Consider the following 17,851-nt stretch of genomic DNA (forward strand, 5'->3'; position numbering starts at 1 on the left):
GGTCTGGGTGTGGCTCTAGATAGTCAAATTGACCATCATCATCAATAAGCTGGTGCGCCACCTGACCTCGACCCCGTGGAGCACGACGTACATTTGCACGATCCCGACGACCAGTTGGCAACTTAGGCGGTGCCTCATAAACTGCTGGTGGTATATAATCGGGATCAAATGTCAACCTCGTCCCCATTGCAGCAGCATTCAGAGACTCAGTCGACATGTTAATAAACCTTTGCATCAATGCATTCATACCCTGAGAATCTGAAGGCCACTCTAACGGACTTTCCTGAACACTATAAGCCAAATGTCTAACTCCATGAATTCCACGAGCCTACAAAAAAATATATAACAAACAGTGACGTAAGAAAGCCACTGATTGGCAAAAAGAAATTAATGTGTATCATATACGATATAGTTATTACTATTACTATAATATTTAATACATATGATACACGTGTATTTGCATGTAAATCAGTTCCAAATCCTTTATATGATGATTTAGTTAGAAAATATAATTAAATTACTTTCATAATCATGGTCAATTTATTATTATACAATCTTTTTGCTAAATAACAAAAGAGATAAAGTATAAAAATCGAAGCACCTAGGTTAAGATTTTCATGGGAAATTTGCCTGAATACTGGCATTGGATGAGTGTAGTATGTCAAATTCTTAGACTATTTTTCAAGATATATAAATTAGTACTACCAGTAATTTTGTTTCTACTCAAATGTTAGAAAACTATATAGTACATCATTAACTGTCTATTTAACTTGACATGCACCAAAAGTTACGTACCAGTGCTTCATGCCTCCCTGCGAGGTGTTGGTATCCCCTATCCACGGTACGTTCTGGATTTCCTATCAAGGTGCGGGAGTACTTCCGGTACCATTTAAAATATTCAGAATCTGGTCTGGGAGCTACAGTAGTATATGGAGCTTCAACTATTAGTTCCCGACGGCGTTCCCACAAATATTCAGCTTCCTGAAATTTTTGTCACATCTCCTGACTTATCTTAAATCGCTTGTCCAGTGCAAAATGAAATGGTCTATGTGGGGGGATTGGTCCCGGAACAAACAACTCCTTACCAAATTGGCTGTTGACCCGACCAGCCATGTGCCACTCTCGGTAAATCCCACAAATGGGTGGCAACTGCACCATCCAAATGTCTTGACCACGTCGGCACCACTCCGGAAGTCCTTCATTGATGGCCTGTGTATAAGGCTCCCACACAAACTACGATAGCAAAAATATTATACAGTCATTTATAATTTATACTACAAATTATAAATTTTCTCATTACAACAAACATCAATTATGCATTTTCAGTTAAGTAAAGATTAGAACATTCAAGCAATTTCCTTCCTTCTAAATACACAAAATTTCATCATTTCCAAACCTTGCAAATGAAGAATAAAAAATACTCAATAGTATAAAGCGTATCATGACCAAATCCTTGCTAGGAATACTTTCTTTTTTATTCAGTTCCAAAGCATAACAAGAACAGGCTAACTTGAAAATTCCATAATGAATTTTGATGGAAATAAAAACAAAATAAAATACTTTAGTAACCTTCTAGTCATTAAAACAAACCTAGACAAAATACTAATTATGCTAAAAGAATAAATGGGATCTAAAAAATATCACAATAAGTAGCAAGTTGTAGCAAATTAGCTATAACAAATTAAAATAAAATTAAATAAGTGTACAATGCTTCTGTCAAGATTCTTAAAATGAATTGAAACCTACTAAATAGCTTCCTTTTTAGCTTCTGACTTGTCTAATTATTTAGATTTGCATTTCGCAAAGTATGTAACGAAATATAAAAGCTTGGAAAAAGATAACTGCAACAATGCTTCTGCCAAGATTCTTAAAATGAATTGAAACCTACTAAATAGCTTCCTTTTTAGCTTCTGACTTGTCTAATTATTTAGATTTGCATTTCGCAAAGTATGTAACGAAATATAAAAGCTTGGAAAAAGATAACTGCAACAATGCTTCTAACAAGATTCTTAAAAAAAATTGGATTTGACTTGTCCATGTAAAAAGAAAAGAAATAATTTCCAAGTAAAAAAAAAAAAATTGAAAGCTATTGACAAGCTTCTGACAATTTTTTATCCTTGCATTTCGCAAGGTCAGCATCATCATATAAAAAACTTAAATTTGACAAGTCCATGACGAAAAGTTATTTATAAACTTGGATTACTCCAATTCTTTATTTTACATTTTCGGTGCATATGCAACGAAATGCAATAAAATTTACATTATAAATAACTCTAACCGGTCATTGTTATCTTCAGGTGAGCGTTTACAAGCAAGAGCCATTTTTTTTTATTTTGCATTTCGCAAATTATCCAAAATCTTCGACTGAGACTTAAAAATCCATTTACTATCCAAAAAATGTCGAACAAAAAAGAGAACACGCCTGGAAGCTCTTCCTCACCTTTTGCTTGGGCATTCCCGGAAAACAGAAATGATAGCTCCAGTTCAGAGTCACCCAACAGCGACTGGGGAACATGGGATCCATATGATTTTGAGATGGACATGTATAACCCGCACATGCTTGACGAACGAGAGGATGATTTTCGGATGCTGAAAAAATCAGATCCATGTGAGTACTACTGCGGATTACGCCGTGAATGGGAGCATAGGTACCATGAGTCAAATATGCTCATGAATGATCTTGAGCAACTGGGGGCACCCAAGCCACGTCGATTCTCTGTGTGGATGGAACGCAGGGATATGGTAGAATATGAGATAGCTGTGAAACAAATTCGAAAGGAGAATAATAGGATGTTGGTGAGACGTTGTAGGTACTATATCCTTAAGCTCGCTGAAGAACAAGCTACAACAACAAATCGAACGCTAAAGAACATGAAAGAGCGACTGTTTTAGCACATGAACTTTACAAATCGGATGATGACATGCCTAACGAACTCCCTTAGACCAACTATGTGTTATGTTTTTTAATTTTCAATTATAATGTAATTTTATGTTCATTCAATAAAGTGTGGTGTAAGTTCTATCCAACAATAACTGTTAAATTAAAGACAAAATTAAACTCTACAATACGAACCGTTTATATTTTAAAGTAAGGACGACAACATATTATTGAAGGACGACAACATATTATTGAAGATTACATAAGATAACAAAGATTACATAAAATAACAATAACATAGAACTCATGAAAAAACTTAACAGTAAACAAGCAACAACAACTACTGAGTACGATTGGGGCAACGATTTTTGTTATGACCGGTTTGCCTGCAAGTTCCACACCTCCTAGCCATGCGAGCAGGAGCAATATCCATTTCATTCCTCCTTCTAGTTGTTCTCTGGGCTCCAGAAGTTCGCTCGTATGCAGTGTTTGCAATTAAACAGAAGGGACTTGCAGGCCAATATGCCTCATCACCCAAGGGAGAAAACTTTCCACTGTATGTTTGCTTGTAATACCTACAACTGTAGTACTTGCTAACATAGTCCTTAGGCTGAATTTTACGGATCCGACAGAATTTAATTGCATGGGAACATGGCATGTGGTAGTTTTTCCATTTCCCACACGAACATTTTTTTCCATTGTCAGAGACTTTATGGACATTTCCACCCTTACCTTCGTGTGCAAATGTCAGAATCTCGAAGACCCCAGTCACAATGTTATAGTTCATCATATCAGTGTGCATAGCGGCCCTATCCCAATATTCATGGAACTTTTTATCAACACTGGGCGGCCAAGTCTTCTTATTTACCATTAGCAGAGCAGCAAGGGCGCTTCTTTTAACAAAATGATCAACAAGATTTTTAAAGGTCAAGCGAACCATGGCAGTAACAGGAAATCCACGGGCTTTCTTCAATAAACCGTTGTAAGACTCAGAGACATTTGTCGTCATAGCCCCCCACCTATAACCACCGTCCTTATACAATGTCCATTTTTCCTTCGGAAGCTCGCTTAACCACATATGCGCTGCAGGTGACAAAGTTTTGATTTGTTGCATCCTCATTTGGTATTTCTTCTTCTGGTGCTCTGTAGCAGCCAACCACATTAGTTTCTCAAGATCAGAGTTAAGAAACTTTTTGTTAAAGTTGCTTTTTAAATGTCAAACACAAAATCTATGATGTGTGGTGGGTGGCTGTAACCATTCATGTGTCATTACACATTGCAAGATCCCTTGGTGACGGTCAGAAATTAGTCCAATGCCTTTTCTATGACAAACAACATGTCTCCATAATAAACTGAGAAACCAAGTCCATGACTCATAGGTCTCACGTGCTACTATAGCATATGCAAGTGGAAAAATATTTCCGTTTGCATCAATGCCAACAGCAATCAACAATTTCATCTCATACTTACCATAGACATGGGTGCCATCTATTGAGATGACTGGCCTGCAACTTTTGAATCCATCGATACTTGGTTTAAAGGCCCAGAAAAGATACTTGAAGATGTGTTCGCCTTGCATTGTAGTTGACTCGTGTGTCCACTCAACAATAGTGCCCGGATTGAAATGTTCTAGGGCAGCCATGTACCGAGGCAATGCCCTAAAAGAACCTTCGAAATCACCATACACCATCTCAAAAGCTTTCTTACGCCCTTTTTGCGCTTTTCTATAACTAGGAGTATAGTGATGGATGCCTTTTATAGTTTCCTGAACAAACTTAATACTGATTTGTGCATTGATCATAACATATGGTATCAACGAAGTAGCAATCATGTTGCTATTCAAATTGAAATGATCCTCTGTATAATCATCCGTATCACAATTATGTGGCTCAATCATTTTTCCTGCTTTCCACATACCACTTCCGATCAACGAAAAACGGATCATCCAACTACAACCTTCCTCATGCCGCTTGCAAATAACCTTCCAAAATGTACCTTTGGCTTGATCTGTTTTATATTCTTTTTTGTGAGATATATTATAGAGCCTCACTGCACCTTTCATTTGCTTCTTGCTGTGAAATAACATACCTATTTACATGTCCAAGAAAAAATATCAACTCCTAATTACACCAATTAAAATCACAAAATTCAAAAATAATATATTATTACAAAAATTAGTCGCACGAAACTAACCTGATTTGATAACTTTAGGATTACTAGAATTCCAAAGTGCAGCCCGAACAGACCCGTTATCTCTCATGTATGCAAAATCTTCCGGTTCTACTTCTTTTGTATTATCCAAATATGGGATCACATTTGAATGATAATTATCACTAACATTACTGGGGGCCGCAACATCTTCATCAGAATCGTCACCGTCAGCAGACGATTGATCATCGTCCGTCCCGTCATGATCTAATGGACTATCGCTATCCGACTCATTTATTATATCATTAGCTAAATCGTTATTGCTCACAATTTGTGTGAGTTGAGTCAATGTGGGGTTATCTTCAAAATCGTTATGCCTATAAATAAGAAAAATTCATAGAATTTACGAGTCAAATACAATTATACAATCCATGAATAAAGTGAATAAAATAAGATTATATTTACCTATCACTGTCCAATTCACTTGGACCAGGATATGAAGGGTGTCGTACATTACAATTCAAATTATGCAACTGCGTAGTAGCATTATTTGGTCCACCCGTCTCCCGATTCTGTCCACTCCAATCAAAGTTATGATCATGCGTTGAAGCCATACCATCATACTGTGTACCATAATTAGTTGTATCATTTGACTGACTACCAAATCCTACAATTGTTTGTTGTTGAACTACACCCCTTGAAAAACCAATATTCAAACTTGGGAGATAGGTAGTACCTCCAAAATTGAACTCATTGTCGGTCGGTACTTCGACCTGGGTAGAGCGTTGAACTGTAGCATACATGTCAAGCGCCGCTATGCATATGTGATTTTTAAAAATCTCAGGACAACGAAGAAATGACGATAAAGATTCATCGTCCGTAATTGGCATCTCACCATAAATTGGTGAACCATCGGCTGTAAATGAACTTGGACATCGTCCGGTTATAACCACCGATAGTTCAGGATCATTTACGAACATTTTACTCCTTAAGACGCGTTGTAGACGATCATATTTTAGGGAAATTGGAAACCTTTGCCCTATTTCAGGACCACGGTTGTATCTAACCGAACCAGCTTCATACACAACTTCACCACCCCAAAATAAATACACTTTAACATGAGTTTCCGTCATCTTTTATGAAATATATGAGAGAAAAAATAAAAGTTGAAGGATATGAAACAGATAAAAGAAAACAATAGATTAAAGATATGAGATGGATAAAAGAAAATTGAAAGACTAAGGATATACCATAAGTAAAGATAGGACAATATTTATAAATGAAGAAAAGTAAAAAAAATCGCAAATTAAGTCACGAAATGTAAAAGATATTATTTTGACAAGTATTCAAAGATATGTATTCCTATTTTAAAATTATTTTCCTATTTCGTTTTTTAATACACGAAATGCAAAAAAAATAAATATATATATAATTTCCTATTTCGTTTTTTTATTCACGAAATACAAAAAAAAACCAATTTCTTTCATTAGATTACGAAATGCAAAAAAAAAAAAAAAAATCAGTTTCCTTCATTAATACACGAAATACAAAAAAAAAATTAAAAAAAATAAACCTATTTCGTTCATTAATACACGAAATGCAAAAAAAAAAATATATATATATTTTCTAATTTCCTTTTTATATGAAAGAAATAAAAAAAAATTATCCTATTTCGTTTTTAATACACGAAATGCAAAAAAAAATAAAAAATTCCTATTTCTTTTTTTATTCAAGAAATACAAAAAAAAAAAAAAAAAGCACCCATTTCGTTGACTATTTCACGAAATGCTAAAAAAAAAACAGGTAAGTTAATTAATATGCACTAAATTAAAAAAAAAAAAAACAAAACCCCATTTCGTTGACTATGTCACGAAATGCTAAAAAAAAAAAAGTTAATTAATATTCACGAAATTAAAAAAAAAAATAAGGCTATTTCGTGAAATGTGGTACGAAATGCAAAACAAAAAAAAAGAAAAAAAAAAGGCTATTTCGTGAATTGTGGTACGAAATGCAAAACAAAATAAAAAGAAAAACAGTTTCTTTCTTTAATTTCAAGAATGGCAAAAAAAAAAAAAAAAAAGGTCTATTTCGTGAATCATCCAACGAAATGCCAAAAAAAAAATGTTTCTTTCATTTATATTTCATGTATTTCAAAAAAAAAAAAAAAAAAAATCTATTTCGTGATTTGTGTCACGAAATGCAAAAAAAAAAAAAAAAAAATTTACAAATTACTTTCTTTTTTATTCAGGAGATAAAAAAAAAAAAATGGCATTTCGTGAATTGTGGTGCGAAATGCAAAAAAAAACAAAATAAAAAAAAAACAGTTTGTTTCTTTAATTTCAAGAATTGAAAAAAAAAAAGGGCTATTTTGTGAATCATCCAACGAAATGCCAAAAAAAAAAAAGTTTCTTTCATTTATTTCACCACGAATTGCAAAAAAGTAAAAAAATCACGTATTTCGTGGATTGAAGCACGAACTGCCCATTTTGGTATATAAAAAAAAGAGCATACCATTTTTGTCCAATGTATGCAAAAAATACCCATTTTGGCTCCGAGCTCTAATTAATACCATCTAAATAATACTAGTAGAGGAGAATATCATATATATAACTATCACCTAGCTAGCGATTTAATTTTGAATGATTATTTTCTACTTATTTATTAATCAATTAAATTAATAGTTCATATAAAATGAGAATTGATCATCGTGGAGGATAATAAAGGGCACGAACCAAAACATGGAGTGCAATTATCAACTCTAGCTAGGAGAAAAAAAATGACGATTGGTAGATTTTATATATTACATATTACACTTTTCTTTTTCTTATACAGGAAAACCCCGGTGTTGTGCTTAAGAAATAAAATGTAAAATGTGCCATGACTAAAATTCTCATTTTTCTACACTGGCAGGGAATTTAACAACAATATCCAAGTTGAGACTTGAGATAAGCATGAATAAACATTTATTTCTTTAAGTAGTTGCTCAAATATCATAATATCGATCAACTTTTTCCCCAAGGGCTAGAATCCAAAAAACAAAAGATGGTAAAGGGATAAAATAAAATAAGGATTTCGAAAACTATTACTACGTACTATATTGATTTGTCAATAGCGGCTGCCTATTTTTTAACAAATGGCCATTCAATAGTATATGGTATGATCATGATTTCCTTGCATTTGTCTTCTATTCTTTTTACATTATTTTTTCTCAAAAGAATCATTCTTTTTTTTAGTATTTTATAGATTCACTAATAAGTTTTGTTTCTAACCTAATTCTTAATGTTGTGAAAACGCCAAAAACCTATCACATTATTATTATTATTCTTATATATAAACTAAAAACAAGATGGAAACAAAATTTGACGTCCCAGTGTATGAGTAGTACTTTCTTTTTTAACTAGACGGCAGCACGGGCCCAACACTTTAGATTATAGTGCATTTATGTATATGTAGTTGTCTTTGAATAATGATTATATATTATATTAGTGTTTGCTATGAATACAAAATCTGCACTTTTTCTTTTTTGACATTGTTTGTTTTTTTTAATATGAGATTCGCTTTTTTTTATATTGCTTGATTTTGTTTCACTTTTTTTTATATTGCTTGATTTTATCAATATGGGATACTATGTTAAAAATACGTTTAATATAACATTATAGTTTGTGCTCCGTATTTAAAACTTTATTATATTAGTGTTTGCTACGAATACAAAGTCTGCACTTTTTTTTTTATATTGTTTGTTTTTTTAATATGCGATTCGCTTTTTTTTTATATTGCTTGATTTTGTTAACATGGGGTTCACTTTTTTTTTTCCCCCCTGAGTTTGGAGATGGTGGGTTTCACTTTTTGTACTTTTTTTTTTTTAATATTGGTTGGGGTTTTTTTTGTAATATTGGTTGGTGTTTAATATGGTGCCATGAAGAACTTCTATTTTTTAATTTTTAGTAAATATTTTTGTTTAACTCATTTTACCTATCATGTTATTCTTTATACGGTTTTTTAAGGAAACGTCAATTAGAATTATAATTTCACTAATTTACCTTATTAATTATTTGATCTCCATTTAATATTATTTTTTCTTTTATGACATTAATCTCTTTTCACATTTATTAGAGTAAGGAAAAAATGAAAAAGTAATTAAATTCTATCTTATTTTAATATATAAGTATCTTAAGTATGTTGATGTACAATAATTTCATTTGCTCCCACTAATGGGTTGATATGCATGTGGCAATGAGTCCATCATTATTGATTTAATTTTTTGATTTTCTAAGAATTTTTTTTTAACATTGTTTGTTTTTTAATATGGGATTCACTTTTTTTTTTAATATTGCTTGATTTTGTTAATATGGGGTCCATTTTTTTTTCCCGTGAGTTTGGATGTGGTGGGTTCCACTAATATGGGACCCATAATTTTTTTTAACATTGTTTATTTTTTTAATATGGGATTCACTTTATTTTTTTAATATTGCTTGATTTTATTAATATAGGGTTCCCTTTTTTTTTCCCCGTGAGTTTGGATGTGGTGGGTTCCACTTTTTTTTTTTTTTTTTTAATACTGGTTGTTGTTTAATATTGGGCCCACAATTTTTTTTTGTAATATTAGTTGTTGTTTAATATATATGGGGCCCATAATTTTTTATTTTTTATTTTAGTTGTTGTTTAATATATATGGGGCCCACAATTTTATTTTGGTTGTTGTTTAATATATATGGGCCCCACAATTTTTTTTAATGGGGCCCACAACGGACGACGAAAAAGGAGCCCAACCGGCTCTTCTATATAGTTAGAAATATGGGATGCACTTTCTTTTTTCCGTGAGTTTGGACGTGGTGGGTTTTACTTTTTTTTTTCTTTTTCTTTTTTTATTACTGGTTGGTGTTTAATATGGGGTACGCATGTGGCAATGAATCCATCAGGCTATATGAGCCCACAATTATTTTTTTCAAAAATTAGAAAACGGATTTAATATATAAGTATTTTAAGTATGTTGATGTACAATAATTTCATTTGCTCCCACTAATGGGTTGATACGCATGTGGCAATAAATCCATCATTATTGATTTGATTGTTTGATTTTCTAAGCACTTTTGTATTTTAAATATGTTGTTGTACAATAATTTCATTTGCTCCGTCAAATGGGTTGTGCCCCAAACCCACCTTTCTATATAGTAGTCAAAAATTGGAAAACAGATTTAATATATAAGAATTTTAAGTATGTTGCTGTACAATAATTTCATTTGCTCCCACTAATGAGTTGATACGCATGTGGCAATAAATCCATCATTATTGATTTAATTGTTTGATTTTCTAAGCACTTTTGTATTTTAAATATGTTGTTGTACAATAATTTCATTTGCTACGTCTAATGGGTTGATACGCATGTGGCAATGAACCCATCATTATTGATTTAACGGAAAAGGCTCATAAATTCCCCTAACCTATTGAAAAAGGCTCATAAATACCCTTCTTCCACCTTTTGGTCTAAAAATATCCTTCCATCCATCTTTTAAGTCTAAAAATATTCTTAAGGTTTGTTTTTGGCTCAAATATACCCCGTAAACTAACAAGTTAAAATTAACTCTTTTAAAAAGCCAAATACCATTTTGTAATTGGTCAATAATAAAATTTCGTAATTTAAAAAAAAAATCCAGATTTAAAAAAAAATTGCCAATAATAAATTGCCGATAATTTAAAATTCCAGATTTAAAAAAATTACCAATAATAAAATTCCGTAATTTACATATTTTTTTTAAAAAAAATTGTGTGAAAACTCTAGGTTTAAGTGTTTTATTTTTTAAGGTTTTGATTCAAGCGTGTTATTTTTTTAATCAAGACATAAGTCAAATGGCATTTTGTAGTTGGTCATACATTTTAATTTTAGAATAAGTAAAACCCACCCAATTTTTAAGACGCAAACCCACCCATTTCTTTTCAAAAAATAGTAGAATAATTGAATTAGATTTATGTTCAAAATAAAGTTATGTCTTGATTAAAAAAATAACACGCTTGAATCAAAATCTTAAAAAATAAATCACTTAAACCTAAAGTTTCCACACAATGTTTTTTTTTTAAATATGTAAATTACGGAATTTTATTATTGGCAATTTTTTTTTAAATCTGGAATTTTAAATTACTGGCAATTTTTTTTAAAATCTGATTTTTTTTTTTAAATTACGGAATTTTATTATTGACCAATTACAAAATGTCATTTGGCTTTTTAAAAGAGTTAATTTTAACTTGTTAGTTTGAGGGTATATTTGAGCCAAAAACAAACCTTAAGGGTATTTTTAGACCTAAAAGGTGGATGGAATGATATTTTTAGACCAAAAGGTGGAAGGAGGGTATTTATGAGCCTTTTTCAATAGATTAGGGGTATTTATGAGCCTTTTCCGTTGATTTAATTGTTTGATTTTCTAAGCACTTTTTTTTAACATTATTTTTTTTTTTTAATATGGGATTCACTTTTTTTTTTAATATTGCTTGATTTTGTTAATATGGGATCCACTTTTTTTTTTCCCGTGAGTTTGGTGGTGGGTTCCACTTTTTTTTTATTACTGGTTGTTGTTTAATATGGGATCCACAACTTTTTTTTTAATATTAGTAGTTGTTTAAAATATGTGGGCCCACAATTTTGTTTTTGGCCCACAAATGAACGACGAAAAAGTGTGGTGACTGACAACAAAAAAACTCATGTTAGTATAATTTGTCTCAGAAAAATTAAAAAAATTATTTGAAAAGGAAAGCTCTCTACCTATTTGATGAATGAATCTGAAATTCGTTGCACCTATTATTGAGGGTGAGGAAACAATTGTGCAACTGCAGAAATGGGAAGTATGAATTATTAATCTCTGGATAAAATAACAAAATGACACTTTTGCCATTTCCAAGCTCTTCCCCCAGCGCTTTTTAAGTAAACCAAAATTAAAATTGACGATAAAAGTTTATTCAAGCTTTTCCAATGTAAAATCAAACCTATTTATATTATATCACATATATTCTATTGTTAATCCAATAAATCCAGTATAATCGAGTTTGACTTTCTCACAAACTAAATAATGGGTCATTTACTCATTTTGCACTTTTCTCCCTATTTTGTGCTGGTCTTTAATTTTTGGCCCTCAAGACAAACAACTTTTTTTGCGGTGACATAAATTTATATTTCACATTATAATATCTCATAAGTTATGTCTCAAGTAGTATGACTTTCTCACAAACTAAATAATGGGTCATTTACTCATTTTGCACTTTTCTCCCTATTTTGTGCTGGTCTTTAATTTTTGGCCCTCAAGACAAATAATTTTTTTTGCAGTGACATAAATTTATATTTCACATCATAATATCTCATAAGTTATGTCTCGCACCCCATTAGGCATAAGTTTGATTTTGAAGGACAAAAAATAAAGACCAACTCATTTCATTTGATGAACAAATCGTGCAATTTCTTCCTAAACAACCCCTAAGTGGATTGAAGGGTTATATTTAAAATTTGGTAACTTTTTAAAAAATTAGAGCAGTGGTCTAATTTTGGAATGTGGCAACTTGATCTTAAGTGTAAAATTTAAAACTAAAATCTTGAGTCTAATGTTTAAGGAATAAAAGGCCAACTTCTGAATACATGGTAGTAACATGGATACAAAAGTGGCCATCTTGTATAAATAACACGTGGATTGGACTGATAACACCCATTTGACCCGGCCCATAAAAGGGAAGAGGTTTATCTGCATACTGCCAAAATAGTTTTTAACATTTTTAGGGTTTTAGACAATCTTCACCAATATTTCCAGGTTCCTTCTTCACCAATATTTCCAGGTTCATTTCCAATTTCTAATTTTGCTTGATTTATTTTACTTCTATCTCTTTCAGTGAAAAGATTCATTTAGAATCTATCTTGATGTTTTATTTGTGCAGAGAATTTTTAGTATAAAATGATAGTACCTCCTCTTGGTAATTATCGAGCATCTTAGGATTCATTTAGAGTCTTAGATCCTTAGAGATAACTACCTCCTCTTCATAATCTTGATAACTTGTCACCAATGTTATCAAAAGCGAAAAGTTTAGAAAAGCTATATGGTCCTTTGGGGGCAGAGGTGGATCTAGGATTTAAAGGTGCCGGGTGTCATAATTTTCTTCTATGTATATCTTGTTAGGAACATGTATTTGGGTCGGGCCCATCTCTTTTTAGTTTATTCAGATCAACTTAATAGGTTTTTTTTTTATTTGCAAATATGAAATTACATCTCAAAATTCAATAAACGAACATAATTAGCATCTTAAACAAGGAATCACACCCATTAATACCCATTAACAACATAAGTAAAATCAACATTTTCACCGAGGGACTTGCAGCTCTTATGTATATTAAAAAATGAATTTGCACAATTAAAATAACATCTTCAATGAGGGAATACACTAATCAAAATAAGAAAATAATAGAAAAACTCTTCAATAGGTAAATACACCCCATAAGTAAATGTAGAATTAGATAAACTACAAGTTCTCAAAAATAATATAAATTTCATGTTTTTTCTAAGTAGTGCTTACGAAATTTCAATTTAAGTAGTAATTGATTTAAATTGAATTTAACAATTATAGAATAAAATAATTTTTTATAATGCACTCCCTCCGTCCATTTTTATTTGTCCATTATACTAAAAATATATGTCCACTTTTGTAAGTTATATAGTTTGAAAAATCAAGACATAATTTACCATTTTATACCTATTTCCCTTATTATTAAGTACTCCAATTCATTTCTCATTTTATTTATTGCTTATTAAGAGTGTCCCAAGTCAAATATAGACAAATAAACACCGACGGAGGGAGTAATAAACAAAAGAAACTATAAAAAAAAAAATTGAATTTTGATCTCAATCCAAAATTTCCATTGAGACCCAAGTTTTTCAATTTAAATACTCACAGATTTGAGATTAAGAGAAATGCTTAATTTAAGGGATTTTGAAGTTTCTATTTGTGTGTTATCGCTAGAGATCACAGATAAAATAATAGAAAAGAGGAAAGACAATATAAATAATAAAAAGATAAATAGAAAATTGAGTGAGCTGAAAATGGAATTATTATTGGTACAAAGGAAGTAAAAAGCACAAAGAAAAACGGGAGTCTTGAAAATGTTCAAGATGGATTCAAGGCACCTTTGTTTAATTTACGACTGGGGGGTGGCAGGATCAAATATTTAACCTAATTTAAGCAAATTACAACATAAGTATATAAAAAAATTATTAATCTAGGGGGTGCCATGCCACCCCCATCCTAAAGGGTGGATCCGCCCCTGTTTGGGGCCTTTAAGTGCAAAACACAAATGAAGCGTGGGGTTTAATGAAAAAAGGCGCAAATGGAGGAAAACTACAGATATGTATGTGTAGTCCAAGATTAATAATCATAAGCATGAGTATGAATAATAATTATATGGAAAAGAAATTGAAAAGAAGATTTGATAAAGTGAAATATCAATGGTTTAGTGTCACATTGTCAGGATTGCACTCATTAGCAAGGAAAAGTATGCTTTAGAGCCTTGATGACGATACTGAAGTGCCCATAAAGTGAGGCTAAGCGCTCGACATGTTTTGTGCCTTGCTTCAGGGCTTAAGCGCGTCTTTGACAACACTGCTTATCACTCATGTCGGTATTAACTTTGAACTCCAATATAACGAGATACATTTCTATGCCTGTGTCACATTGCTTCAGTCATCAGCAAATTGATCAATGTGTTTCAGTGATGTGGAGTTAACAGAAATATGTATGGGTTTGGGTTATGTCCCTTAATCTGTGCACTTCTCTCCTTATCCGTGCTTTTTTAAGACAAGTAAGTCTGGGTGTTACACTCTCTATACAGTTTGTTAACTCTATTATTTGGTATGCTCTGACAAAGTAATCAATTTAAAAATTTGAATTCTGAGAAAAACAAATCTTCAAGTAGCAGTTGTAGCCAATTGTTAAATGATTGCAAAAAGATAAATAAAAAAGGATCTTTTGCTTACACAAGCGTCACAAGTTAAACTCATTGATGGAGATATTCCATGATAAAGGAATGGTCACAACAGAAGTTAAACATTGCCCTAAAATAGCATCATGTGTAGATAGCATGAATGTGGCTATTGGGTTGTCTTTTTCTTGCTTGGCTCAATTCCACAGTTTGCCTCAACTTGATTTGTCTTGGAGGAATTCTGGCCCTTACCTTTATCCCTACTTTCTTTGCTTGTGGGGGCATGGAGATGGTAACTTTGGATTTTGTTTGTTGGCATATTTTGGTCTTTCATTTAAGTGGTGTAAGTGCAAACGATTACTGTTGTATGACCAGTTTCTATTTAATTGCAAAGTCGATGTTGTTTTGCTAATACTCTTGGAACTTGACTGGTTTGCCTTCTCTTTGTTCAAGGGTTCTTTTTGGGGACTAGGAAGCACAGGTCTTAATTTTTTTGATCCATATTCTTTTTGTTCTTGTGTCCAGCGCAATATGTGGGGATTCTTGGAATACTTCACTTCCAACATTAATAATTGTTTCATGATTTTTTTTTTTTTTTTTTTTTTTGTGGGATACATCCATCCTCTATTGAATCTTCACACTAAATGGACTCTTTTGAGGCCACAACTGAAGTTGAATACATATACAGACAAGTCTATTAAGAAAGTTGAGGTGAAAAAATCTCATGTTTTCCTTCTATGGAATGGTGGAAAATTCCCATCTTTCCCTTCGATGAAATGGTGGAAGAAAACCAATGCTCACATATAATAGTGAACACTGAACCTTTGTGCAAACATATACAGACAAGTCTTTTCAATATTGAAATAACTTATCTTCAATTTTATGTAATTTTGAGCTAGGTTTGGACATTTAGATGCATCTTGTGTTTGAATGGTATTATACAACCAGATGGAATGCATCTTTTTGCAATTCTTTTCACAGTATGACGTCTGGATGCATCTTGCATTATGTTGTTTTTAATTTAGGCATATAAAATTATGAAGATAAATTGAGATGTAATGTCTGATTTATACTGTTCCCGTGGTGTCTATATTAGATACACAGCACTCATATTGTACCTGTGCCATATAGGTGTCGCGGTAGAGTGAAGGTTATGTCCTGAAATTTTCATTTATACGTAATTTGCTTGACTATAATAGTCTATGACTTTTGAGGTCATTCTTGATTCTTTTATGCAATTGATTAACCTGTAACTTGCATCAAAAAACAAAAAGGAGAATGAAGAAAGCCTTATTTAGTCACATACTCACATTTGTCAGAGACATGTTCATCCGTTGTTATTTCACCAGATATCTTGAAATTTCAAACATTCCCAAGTCAACTACATTCTGCATCTTATTGCAGGGCAAAAAGCAGAGTACAAAGTCTAGGTTAATTCCTTCTGTGAAGATGGCTGGACTTCCAGGATACAACGCCCTTGCCCCCAAGACTAAGAACTTCGTTATGGCTGGGGGTTTGACAGGATTTGTTTTTGGTGTGTACTACTACACTATGAGAGCTGTTGGCGGCTCAGATGAACTTCAAGTGGCCATTGATAAGTTTGAAGACGCAAAAAGCAGCAGTGAAGCTGAAGCAAGTTTGGCACCTAAACCGTGATTGTGTCCTATATATGAAGTAACACTGGAATTAGGAAAGAAGTATGGGATGATTTTGGAGCGGTAGAACCGGACTTCGATCATCTTATGACTGTTGAATAACTTGTCCAGTTCCTCATGCTCTACGAATATATATACTTTGCTGTAAAGATATCAGGATATTGCACTCTTCTTTTAGCTTTCATGTTGAGATAAATTCTCTTTCTTGAATTTCAGTGTCTACAGTTTATACATTCAGCATGTTTATTTTAGGTTTTATAGAATCTCTCCAGTTAGTATTTGTTGTTATGTATTTCATAATATGCTCAGAGGTAGGGGTGTCAAATGGGCGGGTTGGGCTGAAATTGGTCCAATCAAAATGGGCTGAGGTAATATATGGGTTGGGCTAACATTGACCCAAAATTACTTGGGCTGAAATGGGTTGGGCTGAATTGGGCTAAAAATGGGCTGGGTCATGACCCACTCAACTTGACCCAATTATTTTGAAGGTCTATTTTCTAGAAAAAGATTTTTCGTGAAAAATATTTTTGGGGATTTTTCATGAAAATTATTTTTGAGGAAAACATTTTTCGTGGTAAATATTTTCGAGAAAAACATTTTTCGTGAAAAATATTTCCCTTCATATTAAACATAATTTCGTGAAAAATATTTTCCTTCATATTAAACATACCACAAACTTATAAGATACATGATACAAGAAAAGTGTATACATAAAAAAAAAAAAAAAAAAAAAAAAAGTAAATCTCAAGCAATAAATTCAAATTTAAGTAAATCTTAAAAATGGGCTAGAATTGAGCTAGTATTGGGTTAAGTTGGAGATCACTTTAAAATAGGCTATGTTGGGTTGGGCTAAAATCAGCCCAATATGAAATTATCTTGAGCCCAACCCATAAAATTTTGGGCGGGTTGAGCGGGCCATCACCTTTTTGGGCCAAATTTGACACCCCTACTCAGAGGTGCCATTATAATCAAATCCGTCATACATGCATGGTTGGCAAGGAAACCCAGCATAAAAAAGAAATGCTTAGAATAAATGATAATTTGCTGGCATTATATTTGGATGATTGAAAAGAAAGTAATTAGAATTTCATTTCATTTCAAAAACAAAAAAAAAAAATGAAGTACATAATGGCACCTGAGTATGCACCACTCATCCCAAGCCTCACTCGTGAAATTACACTGAGTATGTTGTTTGGAAACAAATGGAACGGGACGTATAATATAGCA

General features: G+C 32.3%; 1 long non-coding RNA gene across 1 annotated transcript; it reads left to right on the forward strand.

The window, feature by feature from the left end:
- Nucleotides 1-12,679: 12,679 nt before the first annotated feature.
- On the forward strand, nucleotides 12,680-17,627 carry LOC132643235 (uncharacterized). Its single transcript, XR_009583585.1, has 3 exons — nucleotides 12,680-12,838; nucleotides 16,374-16,935; nucleotides 17,581-17,627. It is a non-coding gene; the product is annotated as an uncharacterized LOC132643235 (long non-coding RNA).
- Nucleotides 17,628-17,851: the final 224 nt, after the last annotated feature.

This window comes from Lycium barbarum, chromosome 1 (genome assembly GCF_019175385.1).
Source record: "Lycium barbarum isolate Lr01 chromosome 1, ASM1917538v2, whole genome shotgun sequence".
Taxonomy (NCBI): Eukaryota; Viridiplantae; Streptophyta; class Magnoliopsida; order Solanales; family Solanaceae; genus Lycium; species Lycium barbarum.